This window comes from Polistes fuscatus, unplaced genomic scaffold (assembly GCF_010416935.1).
Source record: "Polistes fuscatus isolate 324 unplaced genomic scaffold, CU_Pfus_HIC Scaffold14, whole genome shotgun sequence".
Taxonomy (NCBI): Eukaryota; Metazoa; Arthropoda; class Insecta; order Hymenoptera; family Vespidae; genus Polistes; species Polistes fuscatus.
In genome coordinates this window covers 2,170,405-2,177,470 of record NW_025113042.1, presented here as the reverse complement: position 1 = coordinate 2,177,470, position 7,066 = coordinate 2,170,405, and positions in this window count along the sequence as shown.

The following is a 7,066-nucleotide window of genomic DNA, read 5'->3' as shown; positions in this document are numbered from 1 at the left end:
TACGACAGGTATATTGGTTCTCTCGCCTGTTAATTCGTTCCTTGTTTACTCTTCGCACTAATTCACTCTGTTAATTACCACCAATGGGAAAATTCCATCAAAATAATAGCCAACCCGATCGAGAAACCTCCGACAACGTTGTTCAACGATTTTCCACATTTTCCGAGCTTTTTTGTTTCGCGATTCAACGAATTCTAAACTTGCTATTTATATATATATATATATATATATATATATATATAAGTAGGTATATTACTCAAAAATATATATATATGTGTGTACGTGTATGCGTATAACGTGTATAATAAAAGTAATATATGTATATTCGTAGGTTCACAACCAGGCAGAGATGGAAATTCCTGTCGTGGCTCGGAATTTCTGTCTATGCCCTCAGGATCTATGACGCTCGAATGCAACTTGGCCCTTCTAATGCCCTAGAAAATATATATGGTATATATACATATATAATATAAGAGAAAGAGAGAGAGAGAGAGAGAGAGAGAAATTCTCTCGAGCGTAATAGTTATGTAAGGCAAGTCGGTTATCGTATAAGACACAATTTGTATCCAACATAAAGGTACTCGGGTGATAAATGAGAAATTAAGTAGTCTCTGATAACAATGGGGAAACATAATTCAATTCGTTATGATTGCAAATCATGACTTATGATTAATATCAATTATGTAAACGATACGCGATATATTGTTTGATAAATATTTTTACATTGTACAATTTGTACAAAAAAAGAGAAACAAAAAAAACATGATAATTAAAAAATTAGTTTGTTGGGGTATTCTTGAATACCGCGGAATCATAAATCCACCATAAATATCTGCCTTTATATTCTAATTTTCAAACAACTTTCTCAAATCTTGCTCACACTTCCAGACCATTAGGCAGAGTCGTTCTACATAAGGGAATAACAACTAAAGCTATTTATCAATCGGAAAGGATCGTAACGGCAATCGATCCTCTGGTTATTCAATGTAAGCTCCTAGTTGAAACGTTATACGCATGAAAGTACCCTTTAAATCAATGTCAATGATATCTACGTATAAAGATATACATATAAAATATACGAATCAATCAAGAAGATTTTTCATTGTACGACGAGTAACACGGAAGTATTCTTACCTTTTCTTTCATTGTATTATAAATTAAAAATAATTATTATTATTTTCTTTTGAGGAATGCACAAATTTGTCTTCCGCAGAAATCTATTTTGGGATTATTCAATTTTCAAATTGATATCGATTTTTAATTGCAAAAGAAGAATTTCATTTTCTAGGAGAAATATAATTTTACTTTAATCGATACCAAATTGGTCTCACAAAATTATTTGCATCGACGTAAAATATAATCATTAATTTTTTTGTAAGTAATACTTATTAATTGTTCCTCTATTGCATTTTATAATCCTTGAATGATTCATTTTTTTATCAGTTATAGGTTACATTTTATTTCATTTATAATAGAATATTTATTTTGCAATAAAATTCATGTTAATTTAAAAGCTTAACAATCCTAAAATGTATTTATACGTATAAGAATTTTAAAATATTATATATTGTAATAAAAAAATAATATTAATCGTTTCCATATGATAAACAATGGTAGCACTAATCAAAACATTTTTCGTAACTCAATCTATCTGTAAAAATTAAACAATACAAAAAATCTCCCGACAAAATTCGATAATACTCGTTTAAAAAAAAAAAAGAACGTTATTCGATTTTTTAATTAAAAACAGTTTAAAATTTCGTACGATATCAAAATACATGCCTGAAATATAACCGATTGAATTGTAATCAACGAAAAAAGGAAAATAAATGATTTGAAAATTGTTTGAAAGATTTGATCGAGATCTATTATCACGTTGTCGAATAAATAATAAATCGATAAAAATAATGTTCGCGAATTTATTGAATTGAGAGAAAGAGAGCGAGTGTACATCTGTGTCGAATGTCGGAAGGATAACTGACCTGAGATAATAAAATCCATATCTGGTTTATCGCAGTGAAATAGAGTGAGAGAGAGGGTGGCAGGAGGAGGGGGAGGGAGGAGGGGGAGACAGTTTTCGTTCGATGAAGAGGAGTCTGAGGAACGTCTGCTTCGGTTCGTTTAAATTCAGTGCGACGCGATAGGGGTTGTATAAGTCTACAACCCCTCTCATTCTTTCTCTCTCTCTCTCTCTGTTTCTCTCACTCTCCTTGTCTCTGTCTCTGTCTCTTTCTGTCAACGAGGAGGACAAGAAGATTCTAGCGAAGATTTAGAAATTCCGAGCCGGGCGATGTAGATTGAATGAGGAAAAAAGAAAGAGAGAAAAATAGAAAGAGAGAGAGAGAGGGTTGTATGGGGAAAATAAGACAGAGTTGAGAAAAGAAATGACAAAAGGAAAAAATGAAACGAAAGAGAAAGAAAGATGAATGAAAAAGAGAAGAATAGTGGGGAATGTTGTGGACGGAAAAAGGAAGGAAGGAAGGGGGGTGGGAGGGAGGGAGGGAGACGAAAAAAATAAAAAAGAGAGAGAGAGAAGTTGTCGGCAAGCCTTTTTGTTTCTTTTCCATTTTCTTTTTTTCTTGTATTTTTTCAGAGCTTATTATCGTTGACCCATCCAGGTAACATAAACCCCCATAGAGTATATCTGTGATGGATCACAAAACTCGTTCCTTTCCGACGAGAAGTATTAAGAAAAAGGACAGTCAAAAGAGAAAAATTATGAAAAAAAAGAACAAAAAATTCCATCCTCTCTACCCCGTTACACCTCCTTTTCCCCCTCGTCCTAGATGATCCTAGAAGAAGTTACGTTAATGGTCTGAGCGATTTCTTAAGAGAAAATTCAATTTATAATGGAGAGACAAACAGGATCTCATCTTTGTTGTGAAGGAAAATGGTATCGGTAGCGACGTGCTTTAGATAAAACCATCCTCGACGGAGAAGGAAAATTTTCCTCCAAAAGACCCTCCCTCCAGTCCCCCCTCCCCACCCCTCCATCTTCCATAGGTATGATGATGTCTTTGGATGGTAAAGAAACATTTCTTCCTTCCCGTACTTTTTTCTTTTTTTTTTTTTTAAACCCCCTCAGAGCCAGCCAGCCAGCCAGCCAGCCAACCACCACCACTACCACCACCCCGGACGCCCTCACCACAATCTCCACCTTACTTTTCTTCCTTTCTCTTTTTTTTAACCTTCTTTTTTTTCTTTTCCTTTTCCTACAATCGTGGAAGAGGAAGGAAGGAACGTTGCTTGCTGCTACTCGTGCCGGCACGAGAGTGGAGATGGCGGCTTTGGTGGCCGATGGAGAAGGGTAACACGACTAAGAGAGAGAGAGAGAGAGTAAGGGAGGATAAGAGAGGGTGAGAGAGCAAGGGGTGGAAAAGCTGGATCAATAGTCCCGTTGCCGCCTCACTCAATTTGCTCTCTCTCTCTCTCCCTCTCTCTGTTTCCCCAAACCCACCCTCTCCCTCCCTCCCTCCCTCCCTCTCTCTCTCTCACTGTATTCCTATCTTCCTCTCGCTCAATCACTCTCACCTCTCCTCCCAACCAAACCCAACCCAGCTCCCCCCTTCTTCCTTCACCCCCTCTTACCTAGTTCCCCCGAAATTTGTGCAACTTCACTCGCCGATGTTCATTAACTACTAGGATCCTCGCCATTCTTACTTGACTCTTTCGACACTTCTGGTGGCGCGCGACACCAACCCTGGAAACTTTTACCCAAACTCCCCATTCCCCCTCCCCCTCTATCCCTACACCTTTATCCATCCTGTCTACGTCCCATCCCCCCTGTCCACCCGTCTCCAGATCACCCTCGTGTCGCACTTTTCACCCTTCCTCTCTTTCTCTTTTCCTTCTCCTCCTCCTCCTTTAACAGCCAGCTTGGTAGCTAGGTGGTTGCTTACTAGCAGCTAGCTGTTACCACCAGTCCATCGATGAGCCACAGTGACGCGTTCAGTAATTGGCACTCGATGTAAAGCAATCTCGTTGTTTTCTCCCTCGACGAGAAAACTCGTTCACCCTCGCTATCATCCGAATAGAAATAAAGAAAAGAAAAGAAAATAAAAGAAGAGAAAAGGAGTAGGAGGAAGTAGTAGAAGAAGAAGAAGAAGAAGAAAGTAACAAGAAAACAAAAGTTGTTTAGTCTGTTAAAGTTTTCTTTCCAGACCGAGAAAATCAGTGTTACTTGGTAGATGTCGAATTGGTTAAATTAACAAGGTACAATAGGGGGATTGACAATCTCAAAATATAATTGTCGTTTTATACTTAAAAAAAAAAGAAAAAAAAACATAGGTTGTTGTTCGGAAAATTTTTAATTTAATTTATTTTGTAAATTTTTTGATAATTTATTTGTTATATTATTCGTTTGTTAATGTTATTATTGTAAACGCGTTAAGATAAATCTGTCGTATCCTAGGAACAAATTGTTTTAACGTTATTTAATAGTTGTAAAAGAAAAAAAAAATGATTGTGTTATCTGGTATAAGATAAGTAAAAATATCTTGTCTGAATTAATTGGTCATAGATTTGATCGATTAAATTTGATCGATAAAATGAATTTTTAACAGGTAGGATGGAAGCAACATTTGATATTAATAATTTGGTAATAATAATAGTTAGGATGTAAAAGTAAAATAGGTCGCGAGTTGAAATCTTGTTCGAAATAAGAAAGAATGTCTTATCCGATATCTCATTAAGTTAAATTTATGCTGAAGAGCTCTCGGCGGTCATAAGCTCGAATTATTTCTCGAGGCTGGGCAAACTAGGTAAAGATGAAAACAACTATGTTAATTACGTGTCTCGTAATAGCAAGCTTCTCAACGTTCGACTACGTTCTTTTATTTCTACTCATCATCATCATCATCTCATTCTTATTTTGATTCTTATTCTAATTCTTATGTACCTTTGTGATCTCTTGCACTTACTTTGTAACTGCAAAACGAAATATTTAGTTGTGTTTGGTTGTGTTTGGTTGTGTAAAAAGAATTTTCTTTTATCCTTTTTTTCACTTTCTTTCTTTCTTTCTTTCATTTTCCTTTTTAAATAAACGAAGAGAGAAAGAGCGAAAGATTTATCGATGATGTGAGAAAAAAAAGAAGAAAAAAAAAAAGAAATCCAACGAAAACAACGTTGTAAAAGAGTAACGCTCATTAGCATACGCTCCTGTTTGAAAATAATATTGTACGTAATTTAGCGCAACTATTCATAACGAAATATTAATTGTACGTGTACGAATGTGTATATGAACAAACTAAAAATGTAAAAGGTATTTATCATATTCTCGTTATTTTCAGTTTTATAACCAAAGCCAAATTAATTCGAAAGAATTTCCAACCGAGAGAAGAACCATTCTGAAACCGCGAGAATTTTCTCTTATTCTTTCAACGAGAATTTATCTGGCACGTTCATTAACAAATCCTACCACTCCTCGTTCCCTTCCCTTCCCTTCCCTTCCCCTTTCCCATTCCTTCTACTTCTTCGTTTTCTGTTTCTCCTTGTTTTTTTTTTTTCTTCTTCTTCTTCTTCTTCTATTACTTTTTTTCTTCTTATTTTATCTTCCTCTCGTCAACCGAGCGATAAAACGAACTCTCGTCGGATTAACCTTCGATAATTCACGCTCGTTTCACAAGTTTTCCCGCGCGAACGAGCCGAAAATCGTTGGGGTCGTAATTACCAAGGAAATTCGTCGATGGGAATTGAGAAAACCCTAGGCGAAAATAAAAATCCCTTCCCCTTTTATACGATAATATATTATTTATTAGAATCGTTCTGTCATAAATATTTATACGACTGGATATAAGAAAATTAAAAAAAGCAAATTATATTATAGATGCACGCGGTTATGAACAATCAAATTTTGATGATACACGATATTTATTAAAACAAAATTGATCAAAGATAAATTCATTTATTGAAGAATCAATCGCTCAAAAAAAAAAAAAATGAAAAAAATATTCGTACAGTTTGTAATAAATATCTAACGAGCATATTCAAGATAAATAAATAAAATAAATTTACAGAGTTATAAAATATCGTAGATCGTAGAAAAATATTCACGAAAACGAACAAAATCGATCCAAAATAATATCATTTATCTTCCATTTAATTGACATTATTTTATATAAATTATTTAATGAATCGTTCAAAACAAAAACAAAATACTTTTGATAAATATTCCAATTAGTATTTTTATCCGTGAAACGAAATCAATGTGATGATAATATTAATTATTAAAAAAATCATCCAATAATTCCACTACAACCCCCACCCCCACCAAAAAAAGTACAAAATTATACTAATCAAGGTATAATATTGCAAACATTTTGATAGATATTGTGAAACTTTGTGAGTGGCTATACGTTTGAACAGTACATAGACGATGATGATAAGTGTTTCATGCGAATTGCCGATGAAATATGGCAACCATAAGCTGTCAAAATGTTTCATAGTGCGTTATCGTACGTCGTAGTTTGGTTGTCCCATCGTTCGAAACAGGTTCCCTCTATATATATGCAAAGCTTCACTTGTAAACGCGCTATTAACACATTGCCAACTGTTCTGAACGATTCGTTGCGTATTAATAAATAATTATTGTCCTATAGATGTACATGCAAATGATCTACACATATTTTCAAATGCAATAGATCTATTATAACTAAATTCAGAACAATATACCTATTGATCATAATCAAAATATATATTCAAAAATAATTAACATCCTTCAGATTTCCTGTATTATGTTGTAATGACAAACTAGTATGGAATAATATTCGTCTAATCGAATTTTGCATACACACACACACACATATACATATACATACATAGCAAAATAAAAATAAAATATCTCGTGAACGTAAGACTTACAATTAATAAGAAAAATCGAGAAAACTTATGAAACGATTTGACATATTATAAGATACAATATATCAAATATATATATTATATTATATATATATATAATATCAAATATATATATTATATTATATATATATAATATTATAATATATTATATAATATATAATATACAAAAAAAGAAGAAAATAATAATAATAATCGAAATTTATCGTGTAAG